The following is a 23,941-nucleotide window of genomic DNA, read 5'->3' as shown; positions in this document are numbered from 1 at the left end:
TAATTATGTTTACACAGAGATAAGAACGTAACCTCAAACTGCTAATCAGAGCCTAAAAGTCTGACTTTCTCCAAGATACATACTTTGGGATTGCTGGAGTAGAGTTTTATTGCCACTAACTGCGGCCCAAGAATATTAAAGGGATGAAACATAGTAATTATCCGTTCTTCTTAGGAATCCGTTATAATGGACGCCAATAGGAAATCGAGGGATTCTCTTTCTGGATTCAAAATGTTATTAGGAGGGGCCGACTTGGAACACAGCAAAGAAAATGCAGAACTTCAAAGACAGTAAAAATGCATGGAGGGGTTTGCAGAAGGGAATTTAGACACAGGCAGCAGGAGCAGTAGGGGTATCCTGGCAGGAGGGTAATAATGGTAAGGGCAGGAATACACGGATGGAGGAGGGGTTTTCAGGCAAGACGAAAAATACACAAGCCAGAGGGATAAGAGAACCGTAAGTAAGATGAGCTGCAGAGAGCCTGAAGGCAGAGGTGGCAGCAGAGCCAGCTTTAGCGCTGGTGTAAATGTAAATGTAAATTGATACTTGTATAGCACACTACTCACCCGCAAGGGTCTCAAGGCGCTTGTACGAATACCGCTGTGGAACCCATCCTGGCTTTCCCTGTGAGGTGTCCACTCCTGGGCACCCCCAAGGTGGAGGCCAGGCATCCTTAGCGTTGTGGGGGCCGTTGTGGAGATTAAACAAGCTATTGCCCAGAGTTGCAGAGTGGGACTCCATGATTGGAATAGGCACCGAGGCGAGAATTATCAGGTCCCGAGGCGGGAAATTGAACCCTGGTCCCGGGCTAGACCTCTGCATCAGGGTCTGCCGATCTAACCATTGAGCCACACTTCTGCCCGGTGCGACAACATTTTTTTTGCGCCCCACTATGACCTCCTCCTGGGATTCCCTATCAACCGGCAAAAGTGTCCCTCACCTCTCCATAGCCCCCCTCTCAAAGATTTTCCATTTTTTTAAAGCGTTGTAAAGGCTGGCTTTACCAATCCACTCACCTATCCAAATAAAATACAGATCTTTTTTTGGCAGCAGGTATATTTACCCTCTGCGCTCCTTAATGGCAAGTCAAAACTGCAACTAGACTCCAAGTTCTCTCTCTAGCAGGAACATTAATTACAAGGGCAGTAGCGGCCAGCACACATGGTAGGTGGCAGGGCGGTGGGGGGGATAATGTAATTTTTTTTAACTCACCTTATCGCTGCTGCATCGCGCCTCCCTGTCAGGACTCAGGAAACAGGAAGCAGCCATGCTCCTCTGACCAATCACAACGCTGCGATGCATGGTTGTGATTGTTATGCTCCCTGGTTCTCCTGACCAATCACAACACTGCAATGCAGCATTGTAATTGGTCTGAGTGTCATGGCTTGCCGCTCAGCCAGGAACGGGAACCTGCCTGGGCATGTTCTCCACGCAGGCTGCAATGAAGCCTGCGTGGATTACAGGGAAAGTGCGCATGACTGTTTGGCCGGCCAGAGAGGGCCGACCAAACAGTCATGTGCACTTAGGAGTGGGCAAACCACTCCTCCCCTGCCCTGCTCGGTGAGCACAGCAGACCCGCCAGCCCCACCTGCCCTGGCCACAGTAAATAAATAAAATGATAATAACTGCACGCTATCATTTTATTTTAATTTTAGTTACACTGCTTAAAAGAAGTGGGCGATGTTCCTATGCTAAAGCGAAGGAGCCGCCACTGCAAAAGGGTTATCTTGACAATTTTATTGCTGCCTAAAAGCTCGATTTGCAAGGAACTCTGCATCAGGGGCTCTTAAATAATAGGTTACTGCTAAACGTTGCTAAACACACCAAGATGTCAGTGCCCCCCTCCAGGTCAGCGCCCAGTGCGGCTGCAACGGTTGCACTGCCCTAAAGTCGGCCCCGGGTGACACAGTCACAAGTATGCACCAGGGGTTCTAATGCAGAGAATCAAGGCTGGTGTGGTGGATAGGAGTTCAGCTATGTGGAAAATGACTAAATTAGGTATACATAAGTGGCGTTCATTTATGTTCCCCACAGCCACTGTTGAAAGTAAAGTGAAAATCGTGAAACAGTGGCCACGCCATCTTGTCCCTTTTTAGGCCCCTTCATGCACGTAAGTGGCAGCCATTTTGTGTGCCATGGCCTCTCTGCCCACTGCCAATAGCCTGCGCGTCTCTCCCCCTCACTCCCCGGCCTCACAAGCATCCCCCCCGCGCCCCGACAGCCCCCGGTCTCTCCTGCTTGGGCCATAAACGCACCTCCAGCGCGACCCTGTCTCCGAGCCACATCCCGTGCTGAACCCCCTCACTCTTTCATCTCATTCATAGAACAGGCCCTTTGATAACCTCTTCCTCCCTGCCCGATTGTCCGGCCTGATCCCAGGCCATCACCTAGCCCAACAGATGCAGTTTATTGCCCCCTACAGTAGGACCTCGCCTCACATCAAAGGAGCGGGGATTAATCAATGCCTTCACACCCCTAGATCCGACCGATCGCCCGCATTCCTGTTCCCAGCGGAATGTCCAGCTGCGCGATAGCCATCATGCTGAGATTTGGGTGGGGACCCCTACTGTAGATATGTGTGAGAACGGGCCTGAACCGGGGATTCCAAAGATGCCTTTTTCGTACTTCAACGCAATACCACGGATGTCATAAATGTAATAAAGCCATAAACTTGTGTATAAGAGGCCAGGCCTCAGAGATGCGGTTAGAGCACCTCGAGAAGATACCCTGTTGTCTGATTTGACGTGTTCTGCTCCGTCGGAATAAACTCCTGTTTCCTGCCTTCCAGTCTCCAGCGCCTGCCTCTTTGTTTGGTAATATTGAATGGTATGAGAGGCGGCTAACGCCGGGCAAATACTGAAGGGCTCTTGGTCGAATTCGGCCCTGCCTTTTTACAATTGGCATCCCAAACGTGGGGCCCATCAGCGACACGTGGATCCAGTGGGAGAGGTCCCAACGACAGAGTGAACGACTGCAACGATCGGGAAGTGCACCTGCCCGATAGACCCTCGTCTGGCAGCCGATCATCCGAACTTCACCGGTTCCGAGCAGACCTCTCTCGAGTGATCTACGGTCCTGACTGGGAACCATCAAGAGTGCCACAGCAATTACGGAGAATAGAGGACAATCAGGCGCTGGAAGCGGAAGACGAGAAACTGTCCATGCGGTCCGGGTAAGGTCGTGTAACACGACGAATTGCGAATTGATTGTTTGATTGTCTTGGAAAATACTAGTATTACGCATTTGATTGTTTGGTTCTGAGAGATTCTCTGTCTACAAACGGGGAAGGATAGGAGTATTCTCCCTTTGCAGATAGTGAAGGGTAGGTAGCGCAGGCTTTTGCCCCCGTTGTAACCCGTCGCGCCTACTTCCCTCTCCATTGATTGATTGTTTGTTCAAGCATTAACTGTTCGAAATTGGTTCTCTGAAAGGATCTTCTCTGCCTACAAACGGGGAGGAACAGGATTTTCCCTCTCTCTTTGCAGATAGTGAAGGGTAGGTAGGGCAGGCTTTTGCCCCCGATGTAACCCGTCGCGCCTATTTTATTCCTCATTTGATTGATTGATTGTTTGTCCGAACATTGACTGTTTGGAATTAGTTCTCTCTTTGGGTATTCCCTATTTGAGAATACTGTAGAATAGAAATATTCTGCCTAGTCTTCGCAAAGTAGTGAAGGATAGGTAGTGCAGACGTTTGTCCCCATTGTAACCCGTCATGCCTATCTTCTCCCCATTGTTCAGTAGTTGGTTCAGCCAGGACCGTTTATTAGAGGTAGATCATCCGGCTCCACCGGAGGGCACCCCTAATAAAAAGGACATGTATTTAAAATACGGATTAGCCGCTGTATCTTTCCAACGAACTATGACATAAAAATCGCTAGGAAAAACAAAAGGAATCGAGCAAAGTCAGTAGGCCACTGATGGGATCTTTTTGACCCCGCTAAAATAGAAACACTAGGAACAGCCCTTCATGAGAAATATGAAACTAGTGGGAGGAGCCGAGCTCAACACCGTGATGACCGCAAGGTAGCTCAGCTCCGCCGACCCCGCTGCCCAAACGTGTCTATCCTGCCGCCCACCCTGCCCAATAATGACAACCTTATCTGCTGATACCTACCATCCGTCCTGGGGGCTCCAGAGTGCAGCAGATCCGCAGCTATGCTCGTCCGGAAAATGAGGCCTCCGGCACGTGGAGACCGGGGCCTTGCCTGCAGTCATCAGCCGGCGAGGTGACATCGGTGGCGGCCCAGGGTGGAGGATGGAGGCCGACCAAAAGGGACTGTTGTGCGAATAAGCCGGAGGCAACACAACGCGCCGAGGCCCGTCCCCGGATCGTCCACAGGAGGTGTCCAGCAAGTTGTGTGCGGGGGATGCCTTGCTGATGGCTCCCCCCCCTTTGTTGCCTGGTCCAGCCATTTTGTATACCTGCGCCAGGAGATGGCGTGGGGCGCCCGCGGAGAGGCGGCGCGGACGGCCCCCTCCCCCTCCAGGTGGAGGTTCCTCTCCTGCACCAAGATTGCCATTCGCGTTCCACTTGCGGATCCCCTGCGGCTGGCTGACCGGGGGGGGGGGGGGCCCGCTCCAGTGGCCGTGGTGTAGGGCAGCTGCTGTGGGACTGTCAAGATGGTGGCCAGCTCCCCGGATTGGGCTACCATGGGACTCGGATGCTTGCCTGCTCGGGCATGAACCCCACTCTTGAAGACGTTCTCTCAGCTCTAGAGATTCTACGGAAGTCGTTGGCCCTCGACTCCCGCGGGCTTCCGGTGGGGGTGACCGCCGCCTTACCCTCATCTGGTGCCGTGAGGGAGGATGATTCAGTGCATCGACGGAGGGATACGCCTGCTGTACCGCTCTCCGGAGTGGCCACGACGTTGTCACGAGATGGCGGTGCTCTCATGCTAACGCCAGCTTTTGTCCTAAATTACTAAGAGATACTGTAGACTACCAACTCGATCAGTTCCGGTGGGACCTCAGCATGGCCCGGTAGGGAAGATTCTGCCTTCCTCACCTTTAAGTCATGGTTCATGCCGCCTGTCCTTTCCGTTGGCGTTAACGGAATTTTTTGAACTGCCGAAAGAGGTTCTGGTCTGACCGCTAGTTATTGGAGGCATTTGGACTATACTCTGGACCTGCCCGGCCTCGACCAAAATGGCGCCAGTATAGGCGGGACTTGCAACTCCTTATGACGTTCTAGTTGCTTAGCCTTGATGTTATGGGATATGTATGCGGTCTTTGTGCACACGGCGGGCGGGGAAGGGTACTGACTGGGCATGTGGACAACCCTATTGATGTGGGTTTTTATTCATTATTGATTATTGTATTATTATAGCTTCGAAGTAATGTTACTCATGATACTCGCCCATGGTGTGCGTATGGACGATTTTATTGTAACTGATCCTGTTATACTTCCAATTATAAAATTAACCTTCACTGATCCTGCAACCGTTAGTCACGTTTAGTTTTTTTAATTAAATGGCTCGCCCGTTACGTACTTCTATACTACAGTGTAATCTCTCCTTACCTCATGCGTTTCCCGTCTGCTCCGTGACCGGCCTATATGGTTGGAGGCCCGTATTTGAATGCTGACATCTTCACAAATAAAGGTTTTTTTTAAATATATGGAACTAGCATCATAACAGTCACTTAGATTGGTAGGTTTTCGAATAAAGGCTACTATCCTCAAATAAATAAAGGGCAAGTAAAATGAAGCAATTTTGATTATGAAAAATTAAAAAGACATAGTACACAGAAAAAATTGCGAAAAGAATAGTCAAGATCTGTCGTATTTTACGTTCTTGCAGCATAAGCAATAGGTAAAGATCCTGATATTTAGATATATCTATGAATAGGACAGTAGACCAGAGCTCTTTTACTTCACAGCCCCCTTGTGGATCGAAAGCGCGCCTTTTTCAAACTAGGAATCTTTAATTACACTACAGTTGTAAATTCCCCGAAGAAGTACATTGACCCGAAGTATTGTTAGTGATGAACCCCAAGCGCATTCTGGTCCTCGGAATCCTAAACATCATAATCCTTGTTTTACCCACCCCGTGTATCAGAGGAGTTTTTAAACGCTCCTAAAAGTCACCAGAGGAATGCCCTCTAGTCTAACGTTAGGCAAAACGCATACTATTGAAGGCACGAAAGCCCTCAGTGAAACTTGCCACCCCCAATAGTTTCCATGCTCTGCGAATAGGAACAACCCTATACCACTGTAGACCATTTCTTTCCTTCAAATGAAAACATGACTCCGTCACCCCCCCTCACCTTATACTGAATACCCCTGGCTTTTGACCCTTTCCTACATGCGGTCTGTACTACCACCCTCGGGCGATCTATGTAATAAACAGCCTATCATCGGTTGTCTTTGCCGCACTACCAGTTCCTCTGGGCTTCAATGCCGAGATGCAAGGTACTGCATCACAAAGAGATAAGTCAGGTACGTGGTAGGTAAAAACATTTTCGTGTTTATGCGCGCTGATGGGCTTTGAACGCTGCCCCCTCCCCCTCTTTTCTTTTTCTGCAGGTTAATATCGGAATTTCAGCTGAAGTATGGAGAAGACCTAAAACGCACCGTGTTCCACGCGAAAAAAAAAAAAAAGAAAGAATAGGCTAGCTCTATGAGATGGTACATTGTATACAGGAGCTATCTCTGGGAGCGTGAAAAATTTGTATGGTATGAATGTGCGCATGGGCCCTGATTTGTGCCGTAAGAATGCTTATGTGTGGCATACGTCTGGGTTGACAAAAGAATGCTTTTTGTATCACTGAGGTGTTGATCGAACGGTTAATGGGATAGGAAAATTAAGCCCGAACATGGTACCTGCATGTGAAAGATGAATAAGAGTATAGCACATTCCTTAATTAGAGACGACTCTCTCTCTGGAGCTAGTAAATGGGAGAGTGGCCTACACCAGAAACTTGAAGGGTTATTGCAGTACAACGAACCCGACCCCAACCGATATCCCAAATGTATACCCAAAATAATGCGCACCAGTGAGTCAATTTATGCGCTGACTAAATAAGAGAAGTTAAGAGTACCCCGGTTCGGGTTCATCCAAAATCCCCCTCAGCACAGAAATTAGGGATATTGTCATGTTTTAGATTTACCCCTTCTTCTTCCATCCTCATAGAAAAATCGGAATTGTACCATTATCATCATCATTTGCTAGATGTTGGAAGACCCCACCGTGAGTATAAGCACGACTGGACTAGTGTCCGACCAATTAAAAAGGAGTAAGTATTTTTGAAACGAGGTTACCAACAAAAATTGTCTACTATTAGGAAGGAAGGAGAATAAAAAGAGCTCGACCCCCAAATGAATTAAAGGGAATACTGAGAATACGCAAACTGCATGACAAAGTCCTTTTGCCCAAAATAGCTCTGTGTCTTGTCTTAGGTTTTCGTACTTGATGTATGTACTGTCGCGCCCTATCTGGTATTTGTGTGTACGTAAACTAGGAATTTATGTTTTCCCTCAGCTTGTGTTTTTACGCGTAAAACTGACCCCTACTGTTCTATGTGTGTGTGCACTGAATAGCCTATTATTATACACGTTTTTTCCTCTCTCTCTCTCTCTTTATGTTGTACGTGTACTAATATCCTATTTGGTGCGCACGACGCTCTCTCCCTCTGAGGGCTCCTTGCTCCCTTTTGAATAAATGACGACACTGTACCTCGCCGGTACATGTATAATTGGCTTTGAGCACGACAGTGTTTGAACAAATTGACAGAAACAAAACGATCGTATCTTGCCATATTACTACCTCTCCTTTCTGTAAGATGATGGAACTTAATTGGCTGAGAAAGAAAGGACAGGTAAGACGACTGATGTCCCCTAATCTGGCCCTTAAAAGGGAGCTATATGTCAGTGGCTTTTTTTAGTGCTTTAGTAACACCACCTTCATCATTCAGATTACCACCGCCCATTGCACAAAAGTAGAGTGTCCGAAACGTCCCCGTTTTTCCAGAATGGTCCCAGTTCTGTACCAGCCGTCCCAGAAAACCTTAAAGAGTGTAGCTGATGACCTTGTTTTTAAAGATAAATCACGTTCGCGAATGTAACAGGAATAAACACCAAACAGACATGATGATGGAAAATAGTAAAAATGCCTGCAAACCTGCACCACAGCAATGATTCATGAGTTAATAGCATACCCCGATGTAAGGATTAATAAACATCCACCCTATCGTGACCGATAAACGTTTCCCCAACTACTTGAGGTTGGGAGAGAAATTGAAGTGTGTGAACGTCTTCCCCTGCCAGTTCTCTAAGACTTGTTTTTGTACTTATTTAAAGATAACATGCAGTCGTCGGAGGAGAGGGGCCGGACGTGACGCACAGCCTGGCTGCAGATCGGGGAACATCTATGACCTCGACCAAGGCGGAGCCACAGAGCAAAGAGATGCGGGACGAGGCACCATTCTCAACATGGAAAGTGAAAGAAAGAAGGGCTGTCCAGAAGCCCCTGCATGTTGACCAGCTCGTGCCGAAAGTCCCAGCCCATTGAGCCCGATTGATGGGCCCACTTGCTTGAGATTTCTGCCCTCCTTGGTCCATTTCAGATCTGATCCCACTTTGCAGATAGTGAAGGGTAGGTAGCGCAGGCTTTTGCCCCCGTTGTAACCCGTCGCGCCTACTTCCCTCTCCATTGATTGATTGTTTGTTCAAGCATTAACTGTTCGAAATTGGTTCTCTGAAAGGATCTTCTCTGCCTACAAACGGGGAGGAACAGGATTTTCCCTCTCTCTTTGCAGATAGTGAAGGGTAGGTAGGGCAGGCTTTTGCCCCGTTGTAACCCGTCGCGCCTATTTTATTCCTCATTTGATTGATTGATTGTTTGTCCGAACATTGACTGTTTGGAATTAGTTCTCTCTTTGGGTATTCCCTATTTGAGAATACTGTAGAATAGAAATATTCTGCCTAGTCTTCGCAAAGTAGTGAAGGATAGGTAGTGCAGACTTTTGTCCCCATTGTAACACGTCATGCCTATCTTCTCCCCATTGTTCAGTAGTTGGTTCAGCCAGGACCGTTTATTAGAGGTAGATCATCCGGCTCCACCGGAGGGCACCCCTAATAAAAAGGACATGTATTTAAAATACGGATTAGCCGCTGTATCTTTCCAACGAACTATGACATAAAAATCGCTAGGAAAAACAAAAGGAATCGAGCAAAGTCAGTAGGCGACTGATGGGATCTTTTTGACCCCGCTAAAATAGAAACACTAGGAACAGCCCTTCATGAGAAATATGAAACTAGTGGGAGGAGCCGAGCTCAACACCGTGATGACCGCAAGGTAGCTCGGCTCCGCCGACCCCGCTGCCCAAACGTGTCTATCCTGCCGCCCACCCTGCCCAATAATGACAACCTTATCTGCTGATACCTACCATCCGTCCTGGGGGCTCCAGAGTGCAGCAGATCCGCAGCTATGCTCGTCCGGAAAATGAGGCCTCCGGCACGTGGAGACCGGGGCCTTGCCTGCAGTCATCAGCCGGCGAGGTGACATCGGTGGCGGCCCGGGGTTGAGGATGGAGGCCGACCAAAAGGGACCGTTGTGCGAATAAGCCGGAGGCAACACAACGCGCCGAGGCCCGTCCCCGGATCGTCCACAGGAGGTGTCCAGCAAGTTGTGTGCGGGGGATGCCTTGCTGATGGCTCCCCCCCCCTTTGTTGCCTGGTCCAGCCATTTTCTATACCTGCGCCAGGAGATGGCGTGGGGCGCCCGCGGAGAGGCGGCGCGGACGGCCCCCTCCAGGTGGAGGTTCCTCTCCTGCACCAAGATTGCCATTCGCGTTCCACTTACGGATCCCCCGCGGCTGGCTGACCGGGGGGGGGCCCGCTCCGGTGGCCGTGGTGAAGGCCAGCTGCTGTGGGACTGTCAAGATGGCGGCCAGCTCCCCGGATTTGGGCCTGGTCCACTAAGATGGCTCTGGGCTACCATGGGACTCGGATGCTTGCCTGCTCGGGCATGAACCCCACTCTTGAAGACGTTCTCTCAGCTCTAGAGATTCTACGGAAGTCGTTGGCCCCCGACACCCACGGGCTTCCGGTGGGGGTGACCGCCACCTTACCCTCATCTGGTGCCGTGAGGAAGGATGATTCAGTGCATCGACGGAGGGATACGCCTGCTGTCCCGCTCTCCGGAGTGGCCACAACGTTGTCACGAGATGTCGGTGCTCTCATGCTAACGCCAGCTTTTGTCCTAAATTACTAAGAGATACTGTAGACTACCAACTCGATCAGTTCCGGTGGGACCTCAGCATGGCCCGGTAGGGAAGATTCTGCCTTCCTCACCTTTAAGTCATGGTTCATGCCGCCTGTCCTTTCCATTGGCGTTAACGGAATTTTTTGAACTGCCGAAAAGGGTTCTGGTCTGACCGCTAGTTATTGGAGGCATTTGGACTATACTCTGGACCTGCCCGGCCTCGACCAAAATGGCGCCAGTATAGGCGGGACTTGCAACTCCTTATGACGTTCTAGTTGCTTAGCCTTGATGTTATGGGATATGTATGCGGTATTTGTGCACACGGCGGGCGGGGAAGGGTACTGACTGGGCATGTGGACAACCCTATTGATGTGAGTTTTTATTCATTATTGATTATTGTATTATTATAGCTTCGAAGTAATGTTACTCATGATACTCGCCCATGGTGTGCGTATGGACGATTTTATTGTAACTGATCCTGTTATACTTCCAATTATAAAATTAACCTTCACTGATCCTGCAACCGTTAGTCACGTTTAGTTTTTTTAATTAAATGGCTCGCCCGTTACGTACTTCTATACTACAGTGTAATCTCTCCTTACCTCATGCGTTTCCCGTCTGCTCCGTGACCGGCCTATATGGTTGGAGGCCCGTATTTGAATGCTGACATCTTCACAAATAAAGTTTTTTTTAAAATATATGGAACTAGCATCATAACAGTCACTTAGATTGGTATGTTTTCGAATAAAGGCTACTATCCTCAAATAAATAAAGGGCAAGTAAAATGAAGCAATTTTGATTATGAAAAATTAAAAAGACATAGTACACAGAAATAATGCGAAAAGAATAGTCAAGATCTGTCGTATTTTACATTCCTGCAGCATAAGCAATAGGTAAAGATCCTGATATTTAGATATATCTATGAATAGGACAGTAGACCAGACCTCTTTTACTTCACAGCCCCCTTGTGGATCGAAAGCGCTCCTTTTTCAAACTAGGAATCTTTAATTACACTACAGTTGTAAATTCCCCGAAGAAGTACATTGACCCGAAGTATTGTTAGTGATGAACCCCAAGCGCATTCTGGTCCTCGGAATCCTAAACATCATAATCCTTGTTTTACCCACCCCGTGTATCAGGTGAGTTTTTAAACGCTCCTAAAACTCACCAGAGGAATGCCCTCTAGTCTAACGTTAGGCAAAACGCATACTATTGAAGGCACGAAAGCCCTCAGTGAAACTTGCCACCCCCCAATAGTTTCCATGCTCTGCGAATAGGAACGACCCTATACCACTGTAGACCATTTCTTTCCTTCAAATGAAAACATGACTCCGTCACCCCCCCTCACCTTATACTGAATACCCCTGGCTTTTGACCCTTTCCTACATGCGGTCTGTACTACCACCCTCGGGCGATCTACGTAATAAACAGCCTATCATCGGTTGTCTTTGCCGCACTACCAGTTCCTCTGGGCTTCAATGCCGAGATGCAAGGTACTGCATCACAAAGAGATAAGTCAGGTACGTGGTAGGTAAAAACATTTTCGTGTTTATGCGCGCTGATGGGCTTTGAACGCTGCCCCCTCCCCCTCTTTTCTTTTTCTGCAGGTTAATATCGGAATTTCAGCTGAAGTATGGAGAAGACCTAAAACGCACCGTGTTCCACGCGAAAAAAAAAAAAAGAGAAAGAATAGGCTAGCTCTATGAGATGGTACATTGTATACAGGAGCTATCTCTGGGAGCGTGAAAAATTTGTATGGTATGAATGTGCGCATGGGCCCTGATTTGTGCCGTAAGAATGCTTATGTGTGGCATACGTCTGGGTTGACAAAAGAATGCTTTTTGTATGACTGAGGTGTTGATCGAACGGTTAATGGGATAGGAAAATTAAGCCCGAACATGGTACCTGCATGTGAAAGATGAATAAGAGTATAGCACATTCCTTAATTAGAGACGACTCTCTCTCTGGAGCTAGTAAATGGGAGAGTGGCCTACACCAGAAACTTGAAGGGTTATTGCAGTACAACGAACCCGACCCCAACCGATATCCCAAATGTATACCCAAAATAATGCGCACCAGTGAGTCAATTTATGCGCTGACTAAATAAGAGAAGTTAAGAGTACCCCGGTTCGGGGTTCATCCAAAATCCCCCTCAGCACAGAAATTAGGGATATTGTCATGTTTTAGATTTACCCCTTCTTCTTCCATCCTCATAGAAAAATCGGAATTGTACCATTATCATCATCATTTGCTAGATGTTGGAAGACCCCACCGTGAGTATAAGCACGACTGGACTAGTGTCCGACCAATTAAAAAGGAGTAAGTATTTTTGAAACGAGGTTACCAACAAAAATTGTCTACTATTAGGAAGGAAGGAGAATAAAAAGAGCTCGACCCCCAAATGAATTAAAGGGAATACTGAGAATACGCAAACTGCATGACAAAGTCCTTTTGCCCAAAATAGCTCTGTGTCTTGTCTTAGGTTTTCGTACTTGATGTATGTACTGTCGCGCCCTATCTGGTATTTGTGTGTACGTAAACTAGGAATTTATGTTTTCCCTCAGCTTGTGTTTTTACGCGTAAAACTGACCCCTACTGTTCTATGTGTGTGTGCACTGAATAGCCTATTATTATACACGTTTTTTCCTCTCTCTCTCTCTCTTTATGTTGTACGTGTACTAATATCCTATTTGGTGCGCACGACGCTCTCTCCCTCTGAGGGCTCCTTGCTCCCTTTTGAATAAATGACGACACTGTACCTCGCCGGTACATGTATAATTGGCTTTGAGCACGACAGTGTTTGAACAAATTGACAGAAACAAAACGATCGTATCTTGCCATATTACTACCTCTCCTTTCTGTAAGATGATGGAACTTAATTGGCTGAGAAAGAAAGGACAGGTAAGACGACTGATGTCCCCTAATCTGGCCCTTAAAAGGGAGCTATATGTCAGTGGCTTTTTTTAGTGCTTTAGTAACACCACCTTCATCATTCAGATTACCACCGCCCATTGCACAAAAGTAGAGTGTCCGAAACGTCCCCGTTTTTCCAGAATGGTCCCAGTTCTGTACCAGCCGTCCCAGAAAACCTTAAAGAGTGTAGCTGATGACCTTGTTTTTAAAGATAAATCACGTTCGCGAATGTAACAGGAATAAACACCAAACAGACATGATGATGGAAAATAGTAAAAATGCCTGCAAACCTGCACCACAGCAATGATTCATGAGTTAATAGCATACCCCGATGTAAGGATTAATAAACATCCACCCTATCGTGACCGATAAACGTTTCCCCAACTACTTGAGGTTGGGAGAGAAATTGAAGTGTGTGAACGTCTTCCCCTGCCAGTTCTCTAAGACTTGTTTTTGTACTTATTTAAAGATAACATGCAGTCGTCGGAGGAGAGGGGCCGGACGTGACGCACAGCCTGGCTGCAGATCGGGGAACATCTATGACCTCGACCAAGGCGGAGCCACAGAGCAAAGAGATGCGGGACGAGGCACCATTCTCAACATGGAAAGTGAAAGAAAGAAGGGCTGTCCAGAAGCCCCTGCATGTTGACCAGCTCGTGCCGAAAGTCCCAGCCCATTGAGCCCGATTGATGGGCCCACTTGCTTGAGATTTCTGCCCTCCTTGGTCCATTTCAGATCTGATCCCACTTTGCAGATAGTGAAGGGTAGGTAGCGCAGGCTTTTGCCCCCGTTGTAACCCGTCGCGCCTACTTCCCTCTCCATTGATTGATTGTTTGTTCAAGCATTAACTGTTCGAAATTGGTTCTCTGAAAGGATCTTCTCTGCCTACAAACGGGGAGGAACAGGATTTTCCCTCTCTCTTTGCAGATAGTGAAGGGTAGGTAGGGCAGGCTTTTGCCCCCGTTGTAACCCGTCGCGCCTATTTTATTCCTCATTTGATTGATTGATTGTTTGTCCGAACATTGACTGTTTGGAATTAGTTCTCTCTTTGGGTATTCCCTATTTGAGAATACTGTAGAATAGAAATATTCTGCCTAGTCTTCGCAAAGTAGTGAAGGATAGGTAGTGCAGACTTTTGTCCCCATTGTAACACGTCATGCCTATCTTCTCCCCATTGTTCAGTAGTTGGTTCAGCCAGGACCGTTTATTAGAGGTAGATCATCCGGCTCCACCGGAGGGCACCCCTAATAAAAAGGACATGTATTTAAAATACGGATTAGCCGCTGTATCTTTCCAACGAACTATGACATAAAAATCGCTAGGAAAAACAAAAGGAATCGAGCAAAGTCAGTAGGCGACTGATGGGATCTTTTTGACCCCGCTAAAATAGAAACACTAGGAACAGCCCTTCATGAGAAATATGAAACTAGTGGGAGGAGCCGAGCTCAACACCGTGATGACCGCAAGGTAGCTCGGCTCCGCCGACCCCGCTGCCCAAACGTGTCTATCCTGCCGCCCACCCTGCCCAATAATGACAACCTTATCTGCTGATACCTACCATCCGTCCTGGGGGCTCCAGAGTGCAGCAGATCCGCAGCTATGCTCGTCCGGAAAATGAGGCCTCCGGCACGTGGAGACCGGGGCCTTGCCTGCAGTCATCAGCCGGCGAGGTGACATCGGTGGCGGCCCGGGGTTGAGGATGGAGGCCGACCAAAAGGGACCGTTGTGCGAATAAGCCGGAGGCAACACAACGCGCCGAGGCCCGTCCCCGGATCGTCCACAGGAGGTGTCCAGCAAGTTGTGTGCGGGGGATGCCTTGCTGATGGCTCCCCCCCCTTTGTTGCCTGGTCCAGCCATTTTCTATACCTGCGCCAGGAGATGGCGTGGGGCACCCGCGGAGAGTCGGCGCGGACGGCCCCCTCCCCCTCCAGGTGGAGGTTCCTCTCCTGCACCAAGATTGCCATTCGCGTTCCACTTGCGGATCCCCCGCGGCTGGCTGACCGGGGGGGGGCCCGCTCCGGTGGCCGTGGTGAAGGCCAGCTGCTGTGGGACTGTCAAGATGGCGGCCAGCTCCCCGGATTTGGGCCTGATCCACTAAGATGGCTCTGGGCTACCATGGGACTCGGATGCTTGCCTGCTCGGGCATGAACCCCACTCTTGAAGACGTTCTCTCAGCTCTAGAGATTCTACGGAAGTCGTTGGCCCCCGACACCCACGGGCTTCCGGTGGGGGTGACCGCCACCTTACCCTCATCTGGTGCCGTGAGGAAGGATGATTCAGTGCATCGACGGAGGGATACGCCTGCTGTCCCGCTCTCCGGAGTGGCCACAACGTTGTCACGAGATGTCGGTGCTCTCATGCTAACGCCAGCTTTTGTCCTAAATTACTAAGAGATACTGTAGACTACCAACTCGATCAGTTCCGGTGGGACCTCAGCATGGCCCGGTAGGGAAGATTCTGCCTTCCTCACCTTTAAGTCATGGTTCATGCCGCCTGTCCTTTCCATTTGCGTTAACGGAATTTTTTGAACTGCCGAAAGGGGTTCTGGTCTGACCGCTAGTTATTGGAGGCATTTGGACTATACTCTGGACCTGCCCGGCCTCGACCAAAATGGCGCCAGTATAGGCGGGACTTGCAACTCCTTATGACGTTCTAGTTGCTTAGCCTTGATGTTATGGGATATGTATGTGGTATTTGTGCACACGGCGGGCGGGGAAGGGTACTGACTGGGCATGCGGACAACCCTATTGATGTGAGTTTTTATTCATTATTGATTATTGTATTATTATAGCTTCGAAGTAATGTTACTCATGATACTCGCCCATGGTGTGCGTATGGACGATTTTATTGTAACTGATCCTGTTATACTTCCAATTATAAAATTAACCTTCACTGATCCTGCAACCGTTAGTCACGTTTAGTTTTTTTAATTAAATGGCTCGCCCGTTACGTACTCGATACTACAGTGTAATCTCTCCTTACCTCATGCGTTTCCCGTCTGCTCCGTGACCGGCCTATATGGTTGGAGGCCCGTATTTGAATGCTGACATCTTCACAAATAAAGTTTTTTTTTTAAATATATGGAACTAGCATCATAACAGTCACTTAGATTGGTAGGTTTTCGAATAAAGGCTACTATCCTCAAATAAATAAAGGGCAAGTAAAATGAAGCAATTTTGATTATGAAAAATTAAAAAGACATAGTACACAGAAATAATGCGAAAAGAATAGTCAAGATCTGTCGTATTTTACATTCCTGCAGCATAAGCAATAGGTAAAGATCCTGATATTTAGATATATCTATGAATAGGACAGTAGACCAGACCTCTTTTACTTCACAGCCCCCTTGTGGATCGAAAGCGCTCCTTTTTCAAACTAGGAATCTTTAATTACACTACAGTTGTAAATTCCCCGAAGAAGTACATTGACCCGAAGTATTGTTAGTGATGAACCCCAAGCGCATTCTGGTCCTCGGAATCCTAAACATCATAATCCTTGTTTTACCCACCCCGTGTATCAGAGGAGTTTTTAAACGCTCCTAAAACTCACCAGAGGAATGCCCTCTAGTCTAACGTTAGGCAAAACGCATACTATTGAAGGCACGAAAGCCCTCAGTGAAACTTGCCACCCCCCAATAGTTTCCATGCTCTGCGAATAGGAACGACCCTATACCACTGTAGACCATTTCTTTCCTTCAAATGAAAACATGACTCCGTCACCCCCCCTCACCTTATACTGAATACCCCTGGCTTTTGACCCTTTCCTACATGCGGTCTGTACTACCACCCTTGGGCGATCTATGTAATAAACAGCCTATCATCGGTTGTCTTTGCCGCACTACCAGTTCCTCTGGGCTTCAATGCCGAGATGCAAGGTACTGCATCCCAAAGAGATAAGTCAGGTACGTGGTAGGTAAAAACATTTTCGTGTTTATGCGCGCTGATGTGCTTTGAACGCTGCCCCCTCCCGCTCTTTTCTTTTTCTGCAGGTTAATATCGGAATTTCAGCTGAAGTATGGAGAAGACCTAAAACGCACCGTGTTCCACGCGAAAAAAATAAAAAAGAAAAAATAGGCTAGCTCTGTGAGATGGTACATTGTATACAGGAGCTATCTCTGGGAGCGTGAAAAATTTGTATGGTATGTATGTGCGCATGGGCCCTGATTTGTGCCGTATGAATGCTTATGTGTGGCACACGTCTGGGTTGACAAAAGAATGCTTTTTGTATGACTGAGGTGTTGATCGAACGGTTAATGGGATAGGAAAATTAAGCCCGAACATGGTACCTGCATGTGAAAGACGAATAAGAGTATAGCACATTCCTTAATTAGAGACGACTCTCTCTCTGGAGCTAGTAAATGGGAGAGTGGCCTACACCAGAAACTTGAAGGGTTATTGCAGTACAACAAACCCGACCCCAACCGATATCCCAAATGTATACCCAAAATAATGCGCACCAGTGAGTCAATTTATGTGCTGACTAAATAAGAGAAGTTAAGAGTACCCCGGGTCGGGGTTCATCCAAAATCCCCCTCAGCCCAGAAATTAGGGATATTGTCATGCTTTAGATTTACCCCTTCTTCTTCCATCCTCATAGAAAAATCGGAATTGTACCATTATCATCATCATTTGCTAGATGTTGGAAGACCCCACCGTGAGTATAAGCACGACTGGACTAGTGTCCGACCAATTAAAAAGGAGTAAGTATTTTTGAAACGAGGTTACCAACAAAAATTGTCTACTATTAGGAAGGAAGGTGAATAAAAAGAGCTCGACCCCCAAATGAATTAAAGGAATACTGAGAATACGCAACACGCAAGACAAAGTCCTTTTGCCCAAAATAGCTCTGTGTCTTGTCTTAGGTTTTCATACTTGATGTATGTACTGTCGCGCCCTATCTGGTATTTGTGTGTATGTAAACTAGGAATTTATGTTTTCCCTCAGCTTGTGTTTTTACGCGTAAAACTGACCCGTACTGTTCTATGTGTGTGTGCACTGAATAGCCTATTATTATACACGTTTTTTCCTCTCTCTCTCTCTCTCTTTATGTTGTACGTGTACTAATAGCCTATTTGGTGCGCACGACGCTCTCTCCCTCTGAGGGCTCCCTTGCTCCCTTTTGAATAAATGACGACACTGTACCTCGCCGGTACATGTATAATTGGCTTTGAACACGACAGTGTTTAAACAAATTGACAGAAACAAAACGATCGTATCTTGCCATATTACTACCTCTCCTTTCTGTAAGATGATGGAACTTAATTGGCTGAGAAAGAAAGGACAGGTAAGACGACTGATGTCCCCTAATCTGGCCCTTAAAAGGGAGCTACATGTCAGTGGCTTTTTTTAGTGCTTTAGTAACACCACCTTCATCATTCAGATTACCACCGCCCATTGCACAAAAGTAGAGTGTCCGAAACGTCCCCGTTTTTCCAGAATGGTCCCAGTTCTGTACCAGCCGTCCCAGACAACCTTAAAGAGTGTAGCTGATGACCTTGTTTTTAAAGATAAATCACGTTCGCGAATGTAACAGGAATAAACACCAAACAGACATGATGAAGGAAAATAGTAAAAATGCCTGCAAACCTGCACCACAGCAATGATTCATGAGTTAATAGCATACCCCGATGTAAGGATTAATAAACATCCACCCTATCGTGACCGATAAACGTTTCCCCAACTACTTGAGGTTGGGAGAGAAATTGAAGTGTGTGAACGTCTTCCCCTGCCAGTTCTCTAAGACTTGTTTTTGTACTTATTTAAAGATAACATGCAGTCGTCGGAGGAGAGGGGCCGGACGTGACGCACAGCCTGGCTGCAGATCGGGGAACATCTATGACCTCGACCAAGGCGGAGCCACAGAGCAAAGAGATGCGGGACGAGGCACCATTCTCAACATGGAAAGTGAAAGAAAGAAGGGCTGTCCAGAAGCCCCTGCATGTTGACCAGCTCGTGACGAAAGTCCCAGCCCATTGAGCCCGATTGATGGGCCCACTTGCTTGAGATTTCTGCCCTCCTTGGTCCATTTCAGATCTGATCCCACTCCACCCTCTCTTCCCTCGGCCTCCCAAAGCACGCCCCCATCCCCCCCCCTTTTTCCATATGGAGTTTTTTTTTTAACTTGACTTCAAGAAGAAACACAGCACAAAGATAGAATAGGGTTTGTCACGAAAGAAGAACGGAATGCGGGTACCCCGCCTAAAGTACCTATGGTAGATCAGTTAGGAACAAGACAAACAGGACTGTGGTCCGAGAGCAAAGAATGGCCACACCCTGCAACGCGAAATCTGGATTAGAGCTGGACGCATAGCTCCATCGCCGGTGCTCAACAGTGCCAACGGAAAAAAAAAAGGAAGAACAATGAGAGCCTACCAGTGATGGCTCGCCGTAATAGGACGCTGGAAAGAAGAACCCTTTTTGAACATTACCACCCCTTGACTGTCACTTGTATTAAGTTGAATTCCTCTCCCAACCACTTTGTATTGATTATCACCCAATTGAGCTTTCGAAACCTTACATCGGTCACTTTCAACTGTGCATGGATACCTAAGAAAGCGTTAACTCTGTATCATGATGATTATAGAACACCAGTCATACACATGAACATGCTGTCTAGTTTTGATCCCCACGGAGTCCAGACCTCAAGTAATGTACTTAATAGCCCTTATTCTGCCAGAACATTTTTTTGTATGACATCATGTTTGTATTCGAACGAATTCCCTACATCATCTAAGTAATGTCCCCATCTCCAGGTCTAATGTATGACACAGCTAATGTAATTTTGTATGCACTGCCTCCTCGCCTAGCACCTTGACTACATATGGTTATGTACGATTCTGTCAGCATTGATAGCAGAATTATTTCCATCTGCCCGTAATGCATATGGGCTACCAAAGCGGATTGTATAACTAATGTCAGCTTGTACATCCTCACCTGTGACATGAACAGAAATGAACTAACTTATGATAAAAACTGGGGACTGTGGAAAATGACTAAATTAGGTATACATAAGCGGCGTTCATTTATGTTCACCACAGCCACTGTTGAAAGTAAAGTGAAAATCGTGAAACAGTGGCCACGCCATCTTGTCCCTTTTTAGGCCCCTTCATGCACGTAAGTGGCAGCCATTTTGTGTGCCATGGCCTCTCTGCCCACTGCCAATAGCCTGCGCGTCTCTCCCCCTCACTCCCCGGCCTCACAAGCATCCCCCCCGCGCCCCGACAGCCCCCGGTCTCTCCTGCTTGGGCCATAAATGCACCTCCAGCGGGACCCTGTCTCCGAGCCACATCCCGTGCTGAACCCCCTCACTCTTTCATCTCATTCATAGAACAGGCCCTTTGATAACCTCTTCCTCCCTGCCCGATTGTCCGGCCTGATCCCAGGCCATCACCTAGCCCAACAGATGCAGTTTATTGCCCCCTACAGTAGGACCTCGCCTCACATTAAAGGAGCGGGGATTAATCAATGCCTTCACACCCCTAGATCCGACCGATCGCCCGCATTCCTGTTCCCAGCGGAATGTCCAGCTGCGCGATAGCCATCATGCTGAGATTTGGGTGGGGACCCCTACTGTAGATATGTGTGAGAACGGGCCTGAACCGGGGATTCCAAAGATGCCTTTTTCGTACTTCAAAGCAATACCACGGATGTCATAAATGTAATAAAGCCATAAACTTGTGTATAAGAGGCAAGGCCTCAGAGATGCGGTTAGAGCACCTCGAGAAGATACCCTGTTGTCTGATTTGACGTGTTCTGCTCCGTCGGAATAAACTCCTGTTTCCTGCCTTCCAGTTTTCAGCGCCTGCCTCTTTGTTTGGTAATATTGAATGGTATGAGAGGCGGCTAACGCCGGGCAAATACTGAAGGGTTCTTGGTCGAATTCGGCCCTGCCTTTTACAGCTGCTGCCAGTGAGTTAAGTGCATGCCGATATATTTGCACAGAAACGCTTTGGCACTTGCACATGTACAAACACCTACGTAAGGGTTTATGGAGAAAATGCATTTTAGCCTTTATGTAACACATTTTTACCAGTACTTAACTGGGTGCCAACCTATTTAACATGGAGAGCGCATAGGAAGGGACTATGGGGCACATGCATCAAGCTACTTTGCGAATCACAAAAATTCTCAGTTTGCTATCGCAAAATAGCCATAAGCAATGCATGAAGCAAAATTACATTATCTCCTGTAAAGTCGCAAAAGTTTGCAATTACCTAAATGCCGAATCAGAATTTGTGAATCCATAATAGGTCATTGTAAATTGGTGATCGCAAAACCGATGGAAGGATAATTCACAAATTCTGATTCTGCTGGGAATCGCAAATTGCATTTTCTAAATACCAATAAATGAAACCAGGTGGTAGCCTTTTCAAAGTTAACAAATCAGGTGGTGACCATTACCAAACTACTTAAACAGGCCCATAAGGCCTCAGAATGTTTCACAATGGCAGCTCTCTATGTCATGGCGAGGAGGATGAGGCTACGAGCAGTAGCACAGAGAAAAAGGAGGATACAGGAGCACATTTTCAGAGTGCAGGTTACATTGTTAGGGCAGACAGACAAATATAGGTTGAATGCAGACATCTATGATCACATAGCTGAATTAGATCCACAACTGCAGTGTCAGACTCGCAGGACACATGCCATCTCCACTCATGTGCAGGTCCAATGTTCTCTGCACCTCCTAGCATCAGGTAGCTTCCAGGGAGTAATAGCTGCAGCTGGAGGTGTCTCTCAAAGTGCCCTATCCTGCTTTTCAACTCTTTCCTTGATGCCATGTTGTAAGGGATACCCCACCACATAAGGTTCCTCACAACACCACAGGAATTGCAGCAAACCAAATATGATTTCTATCAGGTGTCCCATTTTTCCCACGTTATTGGTTGTATTGATGAGACGCATGTAGCCATTTGTATGCCCTCAGTGAATGAGTACATTTACAGAAACAGAAAATCATACCATTCATTGAACATCCAAGTCATCTGCAATTCCAAAAACATCCTCACAGATATAGTGGCTAGTTACCCTGGCAGTACACATGACTCCTACATCTTCAGACACAGTGGCATACACAGATATCTCCTTGCGGGTGAATTTGGCAAAGGATACCAGCTTGGTAAACAGATGTAATACGGTCTTGCAGACTCTTCGGCCATGGTGACACATAGAAGTGGGTAATGCTTTTGTTTTACACCATGTAGTTGATAGAGCATTCGGTGTGCGCTCCTTCATACTGACGCCATACCTAAATCCAAGTACCCCTAGTGAGCAGCGATATAATGAGGTGCATATTTCAACACACAAAGTGATTGAGAGAACATTTGGTTTACTAAAATCTAGGTTCCGCTGCCTCCACAAAACAGGTGGTGCATTGCAGTACAGGGCAGATACCTGCTGCAAAACCGTCGCCACTTGTGCCATGTTGCACAACATTACCACTACTAGAGGCATACCCCTGGAACTCTCTTACAGCGAGCCTCAGGAAGACAATCAGCCAAGGCAACCACCACAAGCAGCACGCGGTCCGAGCGCAGCAGAGGGGAGACAGGGACATGCTGAAATCACTGAGCACTATTTTTAAGGTGGGTAATGATGAGACAACATACTACATGCTGAACTGTTTAATAAAACAAAAGGTGGTAGTGTTAATACACACATACCAGGTGCAAACAAGCATTGTGTTATACAAAATAAAACAACATGACATTGCAATGGTACTTAAATGGCAGTCCAGACAATGTTCATGCAACTTGTTACCTCACCAGATTTAACAGTGTCCACAATTCACTTCTTGCGGCCACGCACTCCAGACGGCCTTTCAGTAGGCTCTGCCACATCCCTTGTGGAGCCTTTGGAGCCAGTGGTGCTCCAAATACTGCGTCTCCTGCTTGTGGTTATTGGTGCCAGGAGACTACTGAGGGCTGGGGGCTTCCTCACTCTCACCCCCCCACCCCCTCCCAGAACAGTGTTGCCACCAACTGCAGCAGTCTGGAATTGCTCTACAGCATTGGTGAACTGGATAAGGCCCCTGGTCACATCCCCACAGCAATGGATCATCTCAACTTGCATCCCAACAGCACGACGGGACAGCGGAGCTGTGGTTGTGCTTAGCTGATTGATGGCGCTGGTGTACCCATCTAGGCACACCAACAAATTGTGATGCCTCTTACGTTGGAATGCATGGCCATCCTGCATCACCATGCGCAAGTCATGCATGGCTTTGGTGACATTTGTAAAATTTTGATTTGTGGCCCTCTGTCCTTCCACAACAGCAGTAGTGAGCTCCTTTATGCAATCTCTGATGTTGCCAATGTTCCAAGTTGTGCCTGCATTAACCACATATTTTTGCATTGTAGGTGCTGGACCTTAAGCATCTGTCTCTCAAGCCCACTCCAGACAGCAGACCCATTGTCTCCTGAAGCTGCCATAAGTGCTTTTGCCCTTCACCTACGAAAGTGGACAGTTCGGTGCCACATTGGTACCTCTGGTCTTGTTGTGAGTGTATGGCCATCCTGTGACGTTGGAGTGTCAGGTTAGATCCCCTCCTCACTTTCTAAACCTGGCAGTGGTGGCACTTTGGTCCTGCGTCTAGTGGGTGCAGGTATCGGGGATGCTGGTTCCACTTCTGTATTCTCTTCTGACTTTGCCTCATTATCCTGTGTGGCATGGGCATCACCAACGTCAGTCTCCTGTGCAGCTGCATCTGTGATGTTAAACAGTGCACGTTCAGTATTTTGTTGTGGAAATGTATGTCACATTGCCCATGGCATTGTTTAATAAAGTTATTTAGTTACACACAAAGTCTAGTTTAATCACTTGCTTTTTG

This window comes from Lissotriton helveticus, chromosome 2_2, assembly GCF_964261635.1.
Source record: "Lissotriton helveticus chromosome 2_2, aLisHel1.1, whole genome shotgun sequence".
Classification (NCBI taxonomy): domain Eukaryota; kingdom Metazoa; phylum Chordata; class Amphibia; order Caudata; family Salamandridae; genus Lissotriton; species Lissotriton helveticus.
This window is presented reverse-complemented; position numbering follows the sequence as displayed.